We start from the raw sequence: 18,760 nt of genomic DNA, 5'->3' as shown, positions 1-18,760 counted from the left end.
CCAGGTGGACGTGCCCAGGTGACTCTGGAACTCTTTGCACTTCTGAAAGCCGGTCCTTGGAAGGTGTCCCACTTAGCCATGTCACCACTGCAGGGGCGAGGAAGCTGAGACCGGCCAGGGGAAGGGCCAGCTCTCACGCCCACCAGGTGGGGAGCCAGCCGAGGTCTGGGTCTGCACTCCGGACCTGAGAACTCGTCCTGGGAACCCCCAGGCCACAGAGTGTAGGAAACACGGGCATTTTCCTGGACAGACTGAACGCTGCTCTTGGGGACCTGGGCCCGGGCCCATCTCTGAGTCAGGGGAGGCTGGGCTGCCAGGGTCCCTCGGAATCTAAGCAGCGTCTGTCCCTCTGATTAAGGGGTGGCGGGATGGCCACTCGGCACCTGCAGAGGCCTGGGCACCCAAGCTCGGGCCTCCTTCTTCCCATGGTCATTAAAGCCTTCACAGTGGTCATAAATTACGGTCTTGCTGCCCCTGGAGCCAGAGCGGTGGGAAAGCCGGGCCTCGGGTTAATAGATAAAAGTGCCCTCGGCAGAAAGGCATCCGACCCGCCCCTGCTGCTGGGCCAGTGTTGCCTCAGGATCATCGCTGGCCAGCCCTTTGGGTTGTGACAACCAGAGGAATTGGAGACAGTAGCAATTTGTTGGTTAACAGTTTCAAACGAAGAGAAACCACTTAGGCATCCCTGACTGGCTACAAACTGAAAGTAATGATTCACTTTGGGAGAACTGAATTTCTGGCAGTTGTTTTTTAGGCCAGTGTATAACCAGCAGGAAAGAGGCCGGCCCTGGCTGTGGGGTGTGGGCCCTTCTGGGCGTCTGAGCTGATTTATCCCTTCCTGCCACTGAGACCCCAAACGCCACATGCTAAAAAGAGTACCATCGGTGCAAAGGAGCAGTTCCCATTGTCACCAGGTGCAGTGACATAACATGGACGGATACCAGCTGTAAGCACGTGCTGACCACAGACCTTCACCCAGCTGCTCCTGCCAGCATTGCCCTTCCTCCTGCGGGGTCCTCCCCCACACCCCGTTCTCACCCTCGGTGCCCCTCCCCCACACCCCGTTCTCACCCTGGGTGCCCCTCCCCCACACCCCGCTCTCACCCTGGGTGCCCCTCCCCCACACCCCACTCTCACCCTCGGTGCCCCTCCCCCACACCCCGTTCTCACCCTCGGTGCCCCTCCCCCACACCCCGTTCTCACCCTGGGTGCCCCTCCCCCACACCCCGCTCTCACCCTGGGTGCCCCTTCCCCACACCCCCGTTCTCACCCTCGATGCCCCTCCCCCACCCCCACACCCCCATCTGCACCCTGGACGCCCCCCATGGCACTTTCCAGGCTGCAGTCGTCTGTGGCCGCATCTGTCACCCCCACCAGGCTGAGGATGCCTTGAGGGCAACCCTGTGGGTTTTCCTCTTGGCAGCCTGAGATCTGGACCCGGAACATGGAGGGCTGCGAATATTGGTTGAGTGAATGAGTGATGACAATTTTAATTAGTTTCTTTGAGTTTCGGTTGTAGATCAGGCTCGTTAAAAAGGTTTATTATACCAAATAATTTAAAATGATAAATGAATTGTAACTGTAGTCAGTTGTGGTGATTCCTGAGTGAACTTTATATGTCCTCTCCAGGACCCTTGGGGCACGTAAGAGGGAAATCCAATCTATTACTTTCAAGCCATCTCAATCAATTACAGGATATCTGGTAGTAGATTAATCACTTCCATCTGTTTAGACCCACGCAGAAGGCGCCACTGGAAGAACTTGGAGCTGGCATTCTCCTTCGGAACCTCGGACTTGTGTGTGTGGGTGTGTGTGAGGCCTTATGTGGAGGAGGGGCAGGAGGCTCTGGGCAGGCGCACAGTAGGTGCTCCATCGAGAACTGCTCCTGGGAGGGAGGTGGCCTGCAGGGCCGGGGAACAGCGGCGAGACCCCTGCCTTCAGGGAACAGGGACTGACAGGTGGGTGGGGGGGACGTGGGTTCAGGGCACCTCTTGGGGAACATTCCTGATGTATGACTTTATTTATTTTTAAAAATTTATTTATTTATTTATTTATTTATTTTTGGCTGTGTTGGGTCTTCGTTTCTGTGCGAGGGCTTTCTCTAGTTGTGGCAAGCGGGGGCCACTCTTCATCGCGGTGCGCGGGCCTCTCACTGTCACGGCCTCTCTTGTCGTAGAGCACAGGCTCCAGACGCGCAGGCTCAGTAGTTGTGGCGCACGGGCCTAGTTGCTCCGCGGCATGTGGGATCCTCCCAGACCAGGGCTCGAACCCGTGTCCCCTGCATTGGCAGGCGGATTCTCAACCACTGCGCCACCAGGGAAGCCCCTGATGTATGACTTTAAAAAGTACCTGCAACATGAGAGCATCTTACGAGCAAAACAGAGTGGGCCACGGAGTGCATCATCACGACGGTCAAACCCACCAGGGTTCCCAAGAGCAGAACACCTTCCACATCCCCCATCTGTCCGTGAGCGGCCCCCACACCCTCCCGCTCCGGCCCATTCCCCGGACTGTGGGCCTGAGTGTCCCTGACCGGATTCCACGCAGACAGCACACACCTGGGTGCAAGGGGCCAGGAGCTGCAGCTTCCCTCCCCGGCGGCTGGGAGACACTCAAGACACTGGGTGTGTGGTGAACGGGGAGGTGTCAGCGGCCAGGTGTCACTTTCAGCCTCACTGGACACATCCCTCCTCCCAGGCTCCCTGATGAGCGCCCAGACAGAAGCTGCATCCCTGTGTCTGCACGGAGCCCGCACACGGGCCGTCCCATTCAAGTGGAGTTTTGAGTCTCGAATCTTCTTGCCTCTGATTTCAGAATAGGCGCTCAGCTCATTAATTTCCGGGAAAAGCAGTAAGGCGGCTGCAAACAAAGGCCGCAGAAGGAGAACCACACAGCAAATATGAGGAAGGCAGGCAGAGATTTGGTTCCACCCTTTGAATACTGGAAACTGATTTCACCCTCTGGATGGAGAGGAAAGAGGCCTGAAAGTAAAGTAAATTACAAGACTCAGCACCAGAAAGACATTTAAGATGTAATAAAGACAAGAGAAGAAAGGATGCTAAAGTATACATTTTCTCTGTTTGCTAAAAGATGCATGTTTTCACTGGGAGGACTCTGTGAGTTTTCTCTCGTGCTTCTTCCACAAGAGTTTCTGGTTAATAATCTAAAACGACTATGTCTTACCCTTCTAATGTCATGCTAAATCAGTCTCTTGAAATTTAGGATTGGAATTTTCTTAGCAAATATTTAACCAGGAAAAAAAAAAAAGCCCTGCTTTTCTGTTCTCAGCGGTTGCGTGCCATGTAAGTTGTAAATTAGTGGACGTCTGGGCCAATATTTGATCTCTTCCCAAAAAGAAGAGGATTCGTGGGGTCTTCACTCAATTGGAGGGAAGGGTCCCAGGAAGTAGCAAAGATGATCTGGCACTGTCGGTGGATGTTTGTCCCCGCTGATGCGGGGCCGGGCCGGGTGTTTGCCGCCCCCGGTAGCACGTGGGTGAGGTCGCAGTGAGTGTCTCGCCAGTATCTCCGCTCACAGTGAGTGTCTCTCCAGTATCTCCGCTCACAGTGAGTGTCTCTCCAGTATCTCCGCTCACAGTGAGTGTCTCTCCAGTATCTCCGCTCACAGTGAGTGTCTCTCCAGTATCTCCGCCGGCCACAAAGTGTGAGGGCAGCTGCCTCCTGCCCTGGGGAGCCCGGGCTGTCCGGGGCCCTCTGACGTGAGGAGCTAAGCCACCAAGGGGCCAGGGCCTTAATATAACCTCCCCGTGGTATTTGTGTTTCAAAAGAGGTTTCACTGAAATTGTTCTGCAAGGGACTTCAGGGTCCCTGAGTGGGGTGACAGTAGGGGCCAGGAGGGTGACCACTCTAGTCCCCAATCATGCTCTGCCCTCCGGGTCTTGAGGGGTCTTGAGGAAGGCTAAGCCGGCGGCAGCTGCTCCCGTGGGCTGGGCTGGAGGGACGGCCCTGCCCCCTGCAGGGGCCCGTGTGGATGGCCCACACCCTGCCCAGGTCCCCATCACTGCAGCGCCCTCTCTCTGGCCTTATTCCCCTGGGTTTCTGGGCTGAGAGTCCTCTCTACAGGTGTGTCAGAGCCGGGCTGGGTCTGGGGGCCACAGGTGTGTCCGCTCAGCCAGGCAGGGTCTGGGGGCCCACAGGTGTGTCAGGAAGCCAGGCCGGGTCTGGGGGCCACAGGTGCGGGAAAAGTCCTGCTTTTTGTCTGGCTTCACGCACCCTGTGCTCAACTGTGCTTTCTTACCCGGCGGCAAAGGAAACAGTCTGATACTGTCGCTCGCAGCCGCCTTTGTTGTAGCGCATTTGCTCTTAAATAGGTACAAATTATTGGTATTAGAGATCCTCGCAGCTCCCTCTCCTCATGAAGCCTCTGCAGTTAATAATTATTTTCTCTCTGGAAAGCATTCGTGTAGAACAGCAGAGATGACTGGAGGCTGCCTGGCTTCTTCCCCGAAGGCTGGGTGTCCTGGGCCTCCCTGGGTCCCACGTCCCTTGTCACTGGGGTAGCAGAATCGGAGCCGTGGGAGAAGCAAAGGACATCATCGGTCATGAGAACAAAGGCTCGTGTGGCTCCGCAGTCCTCATGGGCCTCTTGGGGCAGGAGAGCCCTCCATCTTGGCTTTACTGGTGAGGAAACTGAGGAGCTTTCGCAGGGTCACAGCGGCGGTGGGTGGCAGAGGGGGATTGTCTCGGCAGAGTGGAACGTGGGGCTTTTTGTGACCCAGGGGTCACTCAGTGACATTCCTCTCTCTTCTGTTGGTTGAAGCCGTCCCAGGCCCACCCAGATTCCAGAGGAAAGGGACACCGGTCTCACCTGTGGGTGGGAGGATGTCAGCGCATTTGTTGCCATTTTTTTTTTTAATTTTTAATTAATTTATTTATTTTTGGCTGCGTTGGGTCTTCGTTGCTGCTTGCGGGCTTTCTCTAGTTGTGATGAGCGGGGGCTACTCTTCCTTGCGGTGTGCGGGCTTCAGTAGTTGTGGCGCATGGGCTCAGTAGTTGTGGCTCGCGGGCTCTAGAGCGCAGGCTCAGTAGTTGTGGCGCACAGGCTTAGTTGCTCTGCGGCATGTGGGATCTTCCCGGACCAGGACTCGAATCCACGTCCCCGGCATTGACAGGCGGATTCCTAACCACTGAGCCACCAGGGAAGCCCTCGCCATTTTTATTTTATTATTTATTTTTGGCTGTGTTGGGTCTTCGGTTCGTGCGAGGGCTTTCTCCAGTTGCGGCAAGCGGGGGCCACTCTTCATCGCGGTGCGGAGACCGCTCTTCATCGCGGTGCGCGGGCCTCTCACTATCGCGGCCCCTCCCGCTGCGGGGCACAGGCTGCAGACGCGCAGGCTCAGCAGTTGTGGCTCACGGGCCCAGCCGCTCCGCGGCACGCGGGATCCTCCCAGACCAGGGCTTGAACCCGTGTCCCCTGCATTAGCAGGCAGATTCTTAACCACTGCGCCACCAGGGAAGCCCCCTCGCCATTTTTTAAACCACACGTTCTTCAATCCCATCACGCCCCAGACAGAGAGAAAACCTCACCTTCCTCCCGAGTTTCCTGTCTGGGAACAGGATCCCCATTCAAGCCAGAAACCTTGGGCCTGCCTCTTTCCCCCTTTCAATCACCCCCTCTCCCACTCCCATTTCACTTACAGAGATTTTATTATTGTTTTGAAACAGTTCAAACGTATGAAATGATAAAGGACGGTAACGAACACACGTGTGTGGTAGACCCTTCCGTGTCCCCGAAGCCCTCTGTGTGTCACCTCCCTCTCCTGCCTCGCTTTTCGTTTTGACTCCATGGCATGTGGTCCTAGATGTCAGTACGTCGGTCTGTAGCCCTCAGCTGCTTTTCCAAAACCCCAAAGCTCTGAAAACCAGTCAATTTTGCAAAAATTCACTTGGCAGCAAAATGTAACCCACACCAACATGAGATTGTTGACATTTTTTTTTTTTTGGCTGCGCTGCGCAGCGAGTGGGATTGTAGTTCCCCGACCAGGGATCAAACCCACGCCCCTTGCAGTGGAAGCGCAGAGTTTTAACCACTGGACCACCAGGGAAGTCCCAAATGGTTGACAGTTTTTATCCTGGTTCATGTGAATATTCACACGCATTACTGCAGGAGGATTATGCATTTGATGGCGGAGTCTGCTGTTACATAAGATAGAATAGGCACTGTTTATAACTTTCCGCATTCAAAAAATTCTGCATTGCAGAACCGCCTGGTCCCAAGGGTTTCGGATAAAGGATCTGGACCCGTCTCGTTGGGCTGTGTCTGTGTCTGGAGTCCGTATACCTGGCACCAGGCTGTGTGTCTTCCTTGACGGCCTGCCCCTTCCACTCAGCGCCCACATTGGCGTGCTACGCTGTAGTTGGTTCATTCTCACTGTTGCGTGGTATTTCATCCAGTGAACGTTCCACTCTTGATCTGTTCTGCTGCTTGGATATCCTGTGTGCACCTCCTGGCCCACAAGGGCATGGCTTCCCCTGGGGTGATTCCCCTGGGAGTTGCTGTCAGGCACGGGAGGGCTAGGGGACTCCAGGGTTTTGCCGAGCGATTGGACCAATTCACCTTTCCACCAGCAACGAACAACCATTCCTCTCTTGTGCTTGCCATCACTTGCTGGTGTCTGGTTTCTTAACTTTTGCCAATCTGTTGGGTGTAAATTGGTATCTCACTGTGGTTTCGATTTGCATTTCTCAGATTGCTAATGATGTTGAGCATCTTTTTATTTGTTTTAGGACCAAATATGTTCCAGTTTGTGGCTTGTCTCGTCATTAATTTGTAAAATCAGGTTCTTTGTAAAGTTCTTCTAGTTAATGTCAAGATTATACATTTTTTCCCTTTAAGATCATGTCTTATGTCTTAGGAAATCCTTACCTGCCTCAGATCATAAACAGTAGTTATGTACAGTCTCTTCTAAAATAGGTTTTACCTTTCACATTTAAGTCCTTAATTCCCTGGAATTGCTTTTTGTGTTCAGTGTGAGGTAGGGATCCAATGTCATTTTGTCCTCCGTACAGATGGTCTCGGGCCCATTTATGGAATATTCCTCTCTCCCAGCAGCCAGCTCTGTGACGTGTCATATTTTCATCTACACGTGGCTCTGTTTCTGGGCTCTCTCCTGCCCGTGGGTCTGTAGTTTGCTCCGTGTCAATCCCCTCTTGTTTCTGTAGACTCCGACGAGCAGTCACATCTCCTACAAGCTGTCCCGCTCCCCTGTTTTTTGGGCGTGCCTGCCTTTTCCTGGCCTGGCCTGTCTTCCATGTGGATTAGAGACTATCTTGCCAGTTCTATGAAGGACCCTGTAGGGATCTTGATAAGAATGGCAGTGAAACTTTAAGTCAGTTTGAGGAGAACTGCTACCCTTTCCACACTGGCTCTTCCCATCAATGAATATGGATGGATTGTCTTCATTTCTGCCAATAATAGTTTTTTTTAATTTAATCTTTTTATTTATAAAGGGCTTCTATGTCTTTTATTAGATTTGTTCTTAAGCACAGCATATTTTTTGCTCTACCGTAAATGAGATTTTTTAAATTACGTTTTATGAGACTGGTATAGGAAATGTGTTTGATTTTTCTGTCTTGATTTTTAGCCACCTTGTTAAACACTCTGATGCATTCTGACAAATTGCCTGTAGAGCCTGTGGACTTTTCTGTGTTGTTGGTCATATGATCTATGAATAATGATATGATATCTTTTTCCATTCATTCGTTCCCATTGCACTGATTAGGCCTTCAGTACAACTTAGAAAAGGACATAGTGGGCACCACTGTTCAGTGTGATGTTTGCTGTTGGACTTTGAGAGATGCCTTCATCATTTTAAGGAAGGACCTGTCTCTACATTGTTTGCCAAACATCTTTATTATGAGTGATTGAGGAATTTTATTGAATCTCTTCCTCTATTTATTGAGGTTCAAATATGCGATTTTTTTTTAAGGATGGTGTTATGTTAATACATTTTCAAATGTTAAATTCGTAAGATAAATCCAATTTGGTCTTGATACATTGTCTTTTTTTATACATTATTAGATGTAGTTTTCGTTTTCCTCTTTTAAGAATTGTTGCCTTTATGTTCACGAGTGATGTGGCCTGTACTTTTTCTTCCTTGTGCTCTCCTTGTGTCCTTTTGGTGTCAAGGTTATGGTAACCTCACAGAATGAGGTCTTCCGTTGCTGCTGTAACAGATTACCACGAGCACAGTGGCTTGAGAGAACCCAGATTTACTCTCTCACCATTCACTAGGTTGGAAGCCCAACACGGTCTCTCCGGGATGCAAGCACGCTGTGGCAGGGCTGCGGTCCTTTCTGGAGGCTCGGGGGGACCCTGCTTCCGGGCTTCTCCAGCAGCTAGAGGCACCTCAACCCCCAGCTCGGGGCCCCTTCCCCCGCCTTCAGAGCTGGCAGCGTGGCATCTCTGTGACCTGGTGTCCGTCATCACTCCTCTTTCTCTCACTCTCTTCTCTGCCATCAGAGGAAGCGTGTCCCCAAAGGCGGGACTTCCTCTGGTTGAGGAGCCTCTATGGCGTCTGCCCCACCGGGTGACGGGCGACACTTCCAGGCCCAGATTGCGGGTTTTCTCCAGCAGCCACTGTTCTAGAGGAACTGTGCGGGGGGCGGGGGGAGGCATCTGTCACCAGTGGTTCCTGGAGATAGTCAGGACTTCAGAGGTGCTGTCGGTGAGCACAAGGTCAAGGCCAAACAAGAGCCCATATGCAGTGTTGGAGAATTGGAAACTTCTAGAACTAAACGAAGCCAGGGAGCGTTCTTGAACCAGTGCCTGCAGGTGCTCATATGCAGGACCCCCTCCAGCCGAGGAGAGAAGGAGGAGAAATGGCACATGGGTGTACTTACCACCTTACCCAAGGTCACCTGCCAGGGCTGCCCGGGTCACCTGCCACTCCGACCATCCAAGCGGCTGCAGGAGCTTGGTGGCCTCTGCCCAGCTGGGTGGCAGATGGCACTTTTGGAGCCAGAGTCTGGAATGTTCCAGACTGGTGCTTGGCCCTCCTGTGTCCCTGGGCTGGCTATGGGCTGCTTGCAGTAACTGAAGAGGCCTGGGGGACCCAGCAGGGCCCCTGGGCTCAGCGGCCCGCAGGCTGGGTTGAGGTGGTGCATTTGTTAAAAATTGCGTCTTTACCGCCCACAGCTCTCTTGGGCCGACAGCCGCTCCTGGACCTGCCCGGGGCCGGAGGACATGTGAGTGTCCCTCTGCAGGTGCCTGGGGCCATGTGATCATGCCGGCAGGGCAGGCCGATCGCTAGTTCTTTTAAATCCACTTTGGGCTTAAGTCTTTGCCTCGGGGAACTTTGCCCATTTTCCTAGGACAGAGCAGAAGGGTGGCCTTTCTGGCTCTGGCAGGGAAAAGTGAGGCTGGACGGGCTCCCCGTTGGCCCCGACGGCGGAGGGAAGCCCCAGCCGCACTGCAGGAGGCGTGGAGCCCCCGGGCCGGCCTGGCAGCCACGGGGTGCGGAACCCCGAGCCCCGCTGCTGCCCGGGCTCCTGGTTCTCCCCAAGAGTCTCAAGCCGGAGGACGAGTCCAGAAACCTTTGTGTTGTTTCCTAGAGCAGGGCTGTCACCTGGATGCGATTGTGTCCCCGGCGGACACCTGACAATGTGTGGAGACGTTTGTGGTTGTGACAGCTGGAGGTGGGGAGGGGTGACTAACTGGCATTGGGGTGCTGCTTGGCATTCTCTAGCGCCTGGGCTGGCCCCAGGCCTCAGGTTATCCCCCGCCAGCCCCTGAGTGTCCACACTGCCACCCGCGGCGGAGGGGGCCCACCCTGATGCCAGAGCCCCTGCCTGCATCACTGCTTTTCTCCTCCGAACCCTAACACAGCCTCTGGGTCAGGCCTGGTGATCACCACGAGTCTCCAACAAGGGGTGTGGTGAGATCAGACTTCTGGGTTCCTGTTCGGCCAACGATGCCTACGTATTGTTCAGCCAGTACTTGAAATAAAACAAAAACCAGGAACGACAAAGGTCCCTGATGAAACTCTCGGTGTGATCCCATCGGAGCCGGCGGCGGCCGGTGTGTTTTCACTGCAGGCATGTGCTGGTTTCTTTCGCAGTGTTTAGTTGATGGTGTAAACAGCTGGTGGTGGCTCTAGCTCCCCCTAAGCAGTAACTCATAGTTTTCACCATCATCGTGGGTCAGAAGGTGGCGCCCGGCTCTGAAGGCAAAGGCCGTTCTGCTCCCAGCGCTCGGCTGGGAGTGGGGCCTGGTACAACTTCAGCCTTCCAGAAGGTTCCATCCAGCATGGACATGACGAGCTGCTTCTCATGGAACAACTTAATGGTGTGGAATGCTGCATTAGATACTAACTTCGGCCTTGGGATAGGAGCTTTATTTCATACATGACATTAGGAGAGCGCATTGCTGAATCAATGTTATCCTCTATCAGGCAATTTTAGAGTAAATAATAAAAGTGGGAGTGACAAGAGACGGAAGCTTTAGGGATCTTGGCTGCTTGTTTTCTCATTTCTTCATTCTCCCTTTATGTTTATTTATGTACTCATGTTTTTATTTATTTATAATTGTAGTAAAATTTACATAATGTCAGAGTTGCCATTTAACCGTTTTTAGGTGCACAGGTCCATGGCGTTAAGTCCGTTCACACTGTTGTGTGACCATCACCACCGTCCGTCTCCTGGACTTGTTCATCTTGCAGAACTGAGACTCTGTCCCTGTTAAACACTAACCCCCCATATCCCTCCCCCAGCCCCTGGCACCCACTGTCTGCTCTCCGTCTCTGTGAAGCTGACCACTCTGGACACCCCATCTCCGTGGGATCACACGGTATCTGTCTTTTTGTGACTGGCTTCTCTTGCTCAGCACACTGTCCTGAGGTTCGTCCGCATCGTAGCCGGTGCCAGGATCCCCCTCCTTTGTAAGGTCTCCCCAGTCCTCGTGCTTCCTGAGGCCAGGCATTTCCTAATGTGTCTCGTGCGTATTTGACTCACTTGATCCTGACGGTCTGGAGATGTAGCTTCTTCTCCTCTCTGCATATCTTGGGAGAGAATAATTTCTTGTCATTGCTAGAATTTTATAGTTTTGGAGGGGAGGAAGGATGCTGGGTCCATAAGCATGCTTGGAAACAGAATAATGTGGCAAGATCAAATCACATATTTAATTTCAATGGCTGTGGATTTGAAGCCGTAGATATTTTAAAGCCGAGCATCAAATTGCTCATCCTTTACCCATGCGTGGGCTTCCTGGTGCCCGTGTGTGCATTGCCATTTGATTGGAGCAGTGATGTCCCAGCTTTGGGATGACTTGAGGGGACCCTGCAGCCTGGCCTGGGCCCACATTCACAGGGGGTTTGTTCTTTCCCTCCTGGCTCCTCACGGCTATGGCAAGTCTCTTGCACCTGGTTATATTTTATTTGGGGTGGTTACTAAGAATGGTAGCCACGTGGAGAGTTGACTGAGTGCTTTCCGAGTGCTTGAGGGCACTTGCCGGCTGTTCCTGCCCAGTGTCTTGGGGGTTTTCCTGGCATCCTCGTCGGGGGTGCCCTTGCTGCTGCCCCCCTTACAGATGGGCCGAGCAGGGCTTGCTCCTAGGAGCCCCTGACCAAGTTAAGGGGGAGACCGGGCACGAGGTCAGGACTGGGGAGGGGTCGTGACATGGCCCCGTCACAAAAATATACGTAACGCGTGATTTTCGTCCTTCCCGAAGATGTTTCTGGCACTCGGATCCCCCGACGTGGTGGGTCGGATCGTCTGTCGAGCGCAGCTGGGCGGCTGGGTGCTCTGCACACGGCTTACCTGAAGCTGCTGTGCGTGGGTGCGTCTCTGGGTGTGGGGACCTGGGCCCAGCCTCCCGTTTCATCCTCTTGATGTCACAGCGGAAGTAGGAGGACCCGCGCGGGTGGACGCTGGGGACGCAGGGAGGAAGGGCACTTCCTTCCGCCCTTGTTGCCGCCGCTGGGATTCTCAGGAGGGGCAGCGAAGACGAGGGTCCTGGACGGGACATCCCTGGCGAGGGGCATCGCCCTTCCAGCAGGGAGCCAGCGTTTGGTGTTTAAAAGAGCCATGCGTGTGCCTCAGAGCTCCTGGGATAGTCTGGGGCGTTCGTTTTCACATGTAAACTAGATGCATCGTGTGCAGTGAGTAGACTGGTGGCGAGGCCCGGGACCCCGGAGAGGTGGGTTGTAAATGCTGCCTGATCCTGAGCCCCCTGAGCTGTCTTTCTCTCTTTTTGTTTTTGGCCACACTGCATGGCATGAGGGATCTTAGTTCCCCGACCAGGGATTCAACCCGCGCCCCCTGCTTTAGAAACGCGGAGTCTTAACCACGGGACCGCCAGGGAAGTGTCCCCCGCGAGCTGTCTTGGTTGACCAGCGGGTGCCAGGTTGAGGGGACTGGCCCAGGTGCCCCCCCCGCAAGGCAGGTTGGGGTCCCCACTGACGCCTGGATCCCAGGCCTGGCTCCTCCTCTGAGGGGGGCGTGGATGCAAAGATAGGGCACGGCTGGAGGAGGGGGCCGGGGGAGGAGTCAGGGTGGGGGGCTCGAGGTCATTTCAGGTGAAGGAAGAGTGGCCGAGGGCCTCAGATATTAAGGTGGCGGGCCCGGTGCAGCGGGCCCAGGCTCGGGGCCCTGTAGGAGTGAACGTCCCCTGAAATGGGAGTTAGGGGTTGAGTGCTGTGTCGGGGAGCGTCCCCCAGGCCCAGGCTCCTGGGTGGGGGTGGGCTTTGGGGGGCTGCCTGGGGCCTGCAGGAGAAGGGCTGTGAGGACCGCGCCTCCAGCAGTTTGAGGGGAGACGATGGTAGAAATGACAGGGCAAGGACATGGGTTCCAAAGGAGGAGAAACCCAAGGTGTGGGCTGCCTCGGTCGGCGAGGGCCCAGCATGCGTGGGGACCGTAGATGCGTCGAGAGCAAGTGCATCGTCTGATTTGCCTGAGATGCTGGTGCTTGAATGGGGCCCTCCCCTTCAGACCTGAGGCCCCTCCTCCCTGGATGGGGCAGGACAAGCAGCGTCTTCTCAGGCCAGCGTGCCCGCCAGGCCTGACACCAGCATTTGCCCTACTGTCCCCCGAACCCCCATCACCCTGCTCCCGGGAAGGGAGCCCCTGTCCTGAGTCACAGGTTCTGGGTTCAGCTTTTGCTGCCCCAAAAGGAAACCACTTCAAAGTCCCCCCCCGCCCGGCAGGCACTGCCTGCCCCTGGTGAGACCTGGGAGGGGGCAGGAGGGCAGCCTTTGTGTCAAACCGGCCGGACAGCAAAACAGTGCCCAGTGGATGTGGCCGCAGCCGGCCTACTGCGGCATCACGGGCTGTGCCAGCCAGGCCTGGCAGGGCGTTGGCGGTAGGAGACGGAGTTGCCCCCCCAACTTAGACCACGGTGCGTGTGGAGTGGGGTGACCAAGACGCTGGCGTGTGGTGCTGGTCCCTCCTGGCACCACTGCATCTCCAACTGCTGGTGGCCCTGCCTCACTGCGTTGTGCCCAAGGCTGCAGGTGTATAACGGGTCAGAAACCGGCCTCTTTCCACGTGGACCCTCCGAGCCAGGACTGTAGTCCTCTGGACCCTCTGCCCACCGTTGGAGGGGCTCAGGCTCAGTCGGTCTGGGCCTGCCACTTGCTGCCCGAGTGACCTCGGCCGGGCCTGCTGGTCAACTTCCTTGTGCGTTGGTGTCCTCATCTGTGCAGGACCAGCAGAGGTGTCCCTCGCGGGCTGTGACGAGGGCTGGAGGGGCGGCACTGCGGAAGGTGTTGGTGCGGAGCCGCTGCGGGCAGTGGTGGGGCACCGTCCGGGTCAGCGAGGTCTACACCATGGACGTTTCCCCCGCGTCCACCCCCCACTGCCCTACGCCAAGGGTCCAAGAGGCGGCAGTGTCAGAGGACCTTCCCCTGCCCCCGTGGCCTTGTCTTCCCCAACCCACATTCCCATCTGTCCGGGGTGGGGTAGCGTCCCCCCGAGTTCGCGGCCCCCTGGAACCTCAGCATAGGTGTTATTTGGAGGTTGGATCTGAGCAGATGTGATCAAGCTAAGCATTGACACCTCCTGGATTCAGGTGGATCCTGATCCAGCGACGGGTGACCTTTTTAGAAGGGAATCGGGACACAGACTCACATGGGGTGAGGCCACGTGATGATGAGGCAGAGACGGAAGTGAGGCATCTGCCAGCTGGGGGTACCAATGACTGCCAGCAGCCACCAGACGCTGGGACAGAGCCACGGGACGGATTCTCCCTCCGAGCCCCCATGTGGAGCCAACCCTGCTGACACTTGATCTTGGACTCCTGGCCTCCAGGCTGTGAGGGGATCAGTTATGTGAGCCTCAGGCTGTGGTGCAGCCCCGGGACTGACACGGCCTCCCGCCACCGACTGGCCAGTCCTTGCTGCTTTTAAAAGCATTTTGTGCTGGGAAGATGGTTGCACGCCACTGTGTGACAAGGTCCGTTCCTCCGTGGACCCTGCCCTCCCCGCTGCCTCCTGGGGTCCTCCTGTCCTGCCTCTTGCAAACTCGGCTCTGTCCCCTGCCCCCTTGTGGGCCACCGGCTCCTTGGGCACTGAGACCCCCAGGGCTGAGCAGGCCACAGGGATGAGATTGTGGACGACGGCTGTCCTCTGACTAGAGCTGGACGCATGGACAGGCCCCACCCTCCGTGAAGACCTGCGAAACCCCCCTCGCCTGCACCGTTGGGGGTTTTGCGGGAAGCACCTGCTGGTGGGCACCCCACAGCCCCGCCCTGCCATCTGTTCTGTCTCTTTCCCGCTGTGACTTAGGGACCATGAGGGGACTCACCTTTCCTAGGGAAAGCCATGGAAACTGTGCTGACCCGGTTTGGAGGCGCTGGTTCCAGCGCTGTTGTTTCCAGCCACGGACGAAGTGCCTACAGCACAGGTTGGGGGGAGCCCTGGGTGAGCTCCATGTTTTCCAAAATGAAAACAGCCTTCTAAGTGATAAACCTAATGGATGCTCGGGCAGGAGAATAAAACGATACAAGAAAGTGTAGGGGAAAAAGCGAAAATCACCTAAATGTCAGCAACATTCCTGACCAGTACTTCTCCAAACGGTCAGGGTCATCAGAAACAAGGAGAGTCTGAGAAAGTCCGTCACAGCCGGAGGAGCAAGGAGACAGGACGACTCATGTCCTGTGGGGTCCTGGGACAGAGAAAGGACAGTAGGTGAAACCAAGGAAATATGAGTGGCGTATGGGCTTCAGTTAATAATGTGTCCGTATTGCCTCATTCGTTCTAACAAATACCTCACACTGACGTCACAATAGTATTAATTGCAGGGGAACCTGGGTGCTGGGTATACGGGACCTCTCTGCACTGTCTTCGCAATTTTTCTGTTCATCTAGAACTGCTCCAAAATAAAAAGTTTATTTAAAAGCAAAGTCAGCGACCCACATAGAATCACCGTCAGCACTGAAGTTTTTGCTGTCCCTGCCGACGGCTCTCTGGATTTGTGTGCAAACATATTTTTTTGTTTCGTGTGAAAAGTGACTTACTTTTCCCTTGTAACATCATGTTGTCTGGATCTGCCCTGACACCAGTGGAGGCGAGTGTCACCTAGTGGGTTTCGCTGAGCCGAGCTGCAGGGTGAGAACAGCCGTCCTTTATTTCAGTGGCTCCCTGTTGATGGGCAGTCGCATTCGTGCTCGTGGCGACTCAGAAATGCAACCCAGACGAGTTAAGCGCAGAGCGTATTCATTGTCCCCAGGACCTGGTAGTCCAGGACGGTCCATGGTCTTGAAAGAAATTAATTGTAAAATTAACAGTAAGGCGCGTATTTTATTTTCCAGCACGTTTGACGTGCGTTAATATTTAATGCTATTTTCTGGTCATTACGTGGCCCCTGGTTCCTGGACATTCCTCCGTGCCGTGCCTTCCTGGGCTCCCTGCCCATCCCCGGGGACGGAGAGGGCAGAATAGCCTGGAGCATGCCCAGGCGGCCTGAACTTTGAGCTTAAAATCAGCACGACCCTCGAATCCTGGACCAGAGCAAATTTGTGTGTGGTTTAAGATTAAAAGGATGTTTCATAACAACTGCCACCAGGAAACAAACAATATCCTATATCCTATATTATTGTAATGGGCCTTTGCGAAAAAAAAAAAAAAGAGAAAAGAAACACCCACAGAAAAATAGCTTAGATGGAAAAATGGAGTCTCTGATGCTGTTTGTGCCAATGTCAATCTTGGGGTTAAAGAGATGCCACTGGAAGAGGGACTCTGCCCTCCCTCCCTTCTTTCCCTGAATGTTTATCCAGGAGCTTCTGAGTGCCAGGGACTGTTCTAGAAGTAACGGGCACAGCAGGAACAAGACCTACAAGTTCTTGGTCCTCCTGGGTTCACTGCGGGGAGAGACAGATATGAACAAATAAAAGCAGCTTGTGGCCGCTCCTGTGAGGGGGTTAAAGTGAGGATGTGGCAGAGCATGGGGGATGCAGAGGGCCTCTCTGATGAGGGACGTGCAGCTGACACCCGGGTGGCCCCAGGAGCAGCTACCGGTGACAAGGAGGACGGTGTTCCAGGCGGAAGATGAAGTGTGCAAAGGCCCTGAGGCAGGGAGGTGTCTCTAAGACAAGGGAGGGTGACGGGGACGGACCACATAGGACCATAAGATGGGGTAGGCAGTATGGGTTTTATCCTGGGTGCCATTGGGGGCCCCAAGGGAATGGTGTGATGTTTTAGGATGAGTGCTGTGGCCACAGTGTTTTAGGACGTTTTAGGGCATCCCAATGTTTTAGGACGACTGCTGTGACCACAGTGTGAATAAATGTGCCCTGTTGCCTGGGTGTAGCCGGCGTGTGGGGGAGGGGAGGAGGGTGGTGCCATCTCTGAGGCTTCCTGCCGTATGGGCTGTGCCATCTTTTGCCTTAATTTCTTTTCCTCATTACTTATTCTAGCCACTGGCTCTTTGTTTTGTTTTGTTTTGTTTTGAATTTTATTTTATTTATTTATACAACAGGTTCTTATTAGTTATTATTATATACATATTGGTGTATACATGTCAATTCCAATCTCCCAGTTCTCCCACCCCCCGCTTTCCCCCCCTGGTGTCCATACGTTTGTTCTCTACATCTATGTCTCTATTTCTGCCCTGCAAATAGCTTCCTCTGTACCATTTTTCTAGATTCCACATATATGCATTAATATACGATATTTGTTTTTCTCTTTCTGACTTACTTCACTCTGTATGACAGTCTCTAGGTCCTTCCACGTCTCTACAGATGACCCAATTTCATTCCCTTTTATGGCTGAGTAACGGCCCTTTGTATATGAGCAGCAGATACGGTCCCAGCATCCACCTTCTGCTTCACGGAAGCTGCACACAGAGCTGAGCCCTTACCTCGCCGGCATTTGGGTTTTACACCAGCCTTTGGGGTGCCCTCCCCACAACGAGGTCATACAAATGTTATTTCCTCTTTCAGATTTGGTCCTTCCAGGGAATTCCCTGGTGGTCCAGTGGTTAGGACTCCGTGCTTTCACTGCCGGGGGCCTGGGTTCAATCCCTGGTCGGGGAGCTAAGATCCTGCAAGCCGTGCAGCCAAAAAAAAAAAAATACGGCCTTGCCAGGTTATCGTGAGGACCAGATGGAGTGCTCGGTGCCTGAGCTACTAGGCGATGGTTGTCATTACTGGGGGGAAGCCAGGGCCCCCCTCCACCAAGCATGTGTTCGTGGGTGTGAAACTTGACTTCCCAGGGTCTCAGTTTTGGTCACCTGTCAAATGGGGTGATGCTGGTTCTCTCAGAATCTCTCGGAATCTCAGGTTTGCCCCTGAATGTGTTGTGACTTGTGGAGCAGTTACGTTTCTCCGTTGTCTGGACAAGTTTTGTGACGCACGGTGTCCCCCGCCAAAAGGGGCTTGTGGCTCCTGAGTGTCTGAGGCAAACAGTCCCAGGCGCAGAAGCTTCTGTGCTTCCGCTCCCCGTCGTCCTAAGGGCTCCCTGCAAGCTTGTGCCTTAGTGGGGACTATGCTGGGTCCAGAGTGACAAGATGGCCTCCAAGTTTTGTCACCTGACTGCATCCTCTCAGGGGTCCTAAGACTTTCCTGCAGCTTCCCGGAAATAAGCCGGAAGTAAGCCTGCCTTTCGGGTGGGCACCGCCAGGCTTCAGCTTTGAGAGGGATGGGACCCGCCGGGGGCTCACAGGCTTGCCCAGATGCCTCATGGAAACTGGGGTGGGTGTGCTCGAGGGGGGATCCGTCAGGGCTGCAGGGACACGGACCTGAGCTGAGCCAGAAGGATGTGAACTTTGCCAGGCTTTGCTCGGGTCCCAGAGCACGTTTGGGGGGCGGGCACTGGGAGGCAGGTGCAGGCCCTCTCTGGGCAGCGTGGCTGCATCTATCAGGGCTGCCCTGGAGGTGATGATGCAGCCCCGTGGCCATCGTGAGCAGAGCCCCTGTGGCGGCCCCTGGTCAGTTCCTCTGGTTCTGGGCGCGGAACCTATGGTCTGCTCAACCTGATAACCCAAATACCCCACCCTTTCCAGTCCCCAAGTCCTAAGTGCCGCGTTTCATGAGCGGGTCACCTGTGTTGGCTGAGATGCACCATCCTCTTGTGCGTCTTTCTGAAGCAGCACGTGCTGTCCTCTCCTGTGTGCTGGGCGCCTGGAGATGAGTAGGTCACAGCTAAGAGCAGAGAAGCCGCCAGCATTGCACAAGACAAGGCCGTACCTGGGCTGGACTGCGCTGGACACTGTGGGGTCTGAGCTGGGCTGGGGGATGGGCAGGGTCACCTAGTGGCTGGAACAGGTGCAGAGGAGGTAAAACAGGGGCTCTGCGTCCCCACGTGTCTGGA

General features: G+C 54.7%; 1 protein-coding gene across 4 annotated transcripts in view; it reads left to right on the top strand.

Moving 5' to 3' along the window:
* The window catches only part of CELSR1 (cadherin EGF LAG seven-pass G-type receptor 1), a 149,884-nt gene that overhangs the window by 35,832 nt on the left and 95,292 nt on the right, over positions 1-18,760 (top strand). The gene's annotated exons all lie outside the window — the stretch shown is intronic.

The sequence above is a fragment of the Balaenoptera borealis genome (genome assembly GCF_965194805.1).
Source record: "Balaenoptera borealis genome assembly, chromosome: 13".
NCBI classification, from domain to species: Eukaryota; Metazoa; Chordata; class Mammalia; order Artiodactyla; family Balaenopteridae; genus Balaenoptera; species Balaenoptera borealis.
This window is presented reverse-complemented; position numbering and strand designations above follow the sequence as displayed.